Genomic DNA, 2,172 nt, shown 5'->3' on the forward strand with positions numbered 1-2,172 from the left:
GGTTCCTGCTCACTGGCTGAGCGAGGTGTGGGCGCAACACCGAGGGTTGCGATCCCGTTGCCGGTCCCGGTCCAGTGCGGGCGCAACACCGAGGGTTGCGATCCGTTGCCGGACACGAAAAAAGACGAAAAGGAAAAAAAAAAAAAAAAGAAAATGTTTATATAAAACCCCCTCTTGTAGATTCAAAATGTACATTAACATATTAAAGACTCATAGAAGTCTTGCACTAAAGGAAGTTTATTGGTTTTGTTTAATCCATTCTTTCTCAAAATTATCTGACCACGAACCTTTTTTTTAATATCACCTCTTAATGTCCTATAGGACCCTGTTCCTCAGAACACAACCCAAGAAGAACTATGAAAGGATTAGTAGTTTGAAGTGACTTAACTGAATGGCAAAGGAGTTTTCTAAAGACAGTGTTTTTACCCAAAAGCCTGATTCTTTGGTAGGAATTTTAGACACTTACTTGTGAAGGAGCTTTTGAGTAAATAGTCTCTGTAGAGTGCTTCAGATTATGACGTGATGGAGGAACACTTTTACAGGCTTATTAAGTGCCAAGCAATGAGCTATACATGTTCACATATCTTCTTCCAGTTAATCTGAAAAACAATCCTATGAGGCAGTCATATTTTTACCTATTTGAAAAATGAGGAAAGTGAGTTCAGAGATTTCATAGCTTACTCAAGATCACAGTTAGTAAATGGTGAAGATGACTCAAATCCAGTTCTTACAGTAGTATTAAATTTCATATTCTATCAATGTCTTCATGCTGCCTGGATTTCTAGGTCAGTATTTCTAGAAGCCTGGTCCTAGGATTCTTTCAAAAATTTTGAGTTCCTGGGACCTCTCTCAGATGTACTAAATCAGAGTTTTGGGGATTGGATTAGAAACAAATGCTTTCACCAAGCTGCTCAGTTGATTATTATACACAGTAAAGTTTAAGAACCACAATTCTAAGTGTATATATATTTTTTTACCACATTGCACTGCCATCATGCAACTAACTAATCAATCTGCTCATTACAATGCTAGTTCTTACCTTGCTCTGCCCTCAAGGCCAGCACAATAAGTCTTCCATTCTACATTGTCCTTGTATATTGCCTGGTAGGTCCCCTGAGTAAGGCAACTCACTATACCCTGAAGATGAATTAAACAAAAATGAATCTTCTTTTATTGAATGCATTCCTTTTGCTGGTGTTACAGGTGAAACTCACCAATTCTGGTGGTTAATCTCAGTAAAATAACTTATGTCTCAGTTGGCAAAACTTTGAGAGCAAAAGCTATCCAACAAAAGGCAGTGTTTGAAGTATCCAAAGAAACTTAAAAGGTTTTTGATTTTCTTTGGCTAACAGTAATAAAAGATTTTGCTTCTTCCTTCCAGCTGATGATTTTTTATATATGACTATTTTCCTCTTCACTAATTTCCTCGACAGACCAGTTGTACTTTTTGTGAAATGGCGTTCCATTAGGAGCAAAAAAGCCAAGAAATTGTCTTTCTTGTCTTTCTGGCTTGTGTGAAATACCTTCAACTATGTCGTGAGGTGCTCTGGCCAAGAAATAAGCAAAAAAATAGCTACAAGTGTGTGTGTGTGGTGAGGAGTGAGAGAGAGAAAGTTGGGTAGGCCCTTTTTTCCCCTTCTTTTTTGTTCCTTAGTTAGAAACCATCTCTATTTTTACCTCTTGTGTTCCCAATTTATTATTGCTATAGACTTGGTGTAATGTAACTAATGTATCAATGCTCTGTACTTGGATCCAGGAAAAAATTAGTGAAAAGTGAAGAAATAAGTCACCAAGATGAAGAATGGCTATTAGAACAAGCATCTGACTTATGGCTATCTGCTCTGATATTCATTCTTACCTTTCTCCTTCCTGATAACCCCCCAGTGCTCAGCTGAGCACCTTATTGCCAAGAATAAAGAATACAATCCCAGCCTCTCTTGCAGCTGGGTGGAACCATGCAATTAAACAAAGGCTTTTGATGTACAACTGGAATAGTTACGTGGCAGCTTCTGGGAATCTCCTTTGCCCTCCGCCTTCTACATCCCCTCTTTATTCCTGTTGGCTGGAATACAAACATGATGACTGGAGGTAGAACTGCCATTTTCAAACATGAGGTAAGTTCAAAATGGTAAAGCAGCAAGGACAAAGGTGTTGGAGTTGCCACCATGTCAA

This window comes from Galeopterus variegatus, unplaced genomic scaffold, assembly GCF_000696425.1.
Source record: "Galeopterus variegatus unplaced genomic scaffold, G_variegatus-3.0.2 Scaffold5951, whole genome shotgun sequence".
NCBI lineage: Eukaryota > Metazoa > Chordata > Mammalia > Dermoptera > Cynocephalidae > Galeopterus > Galeopterus variegatus.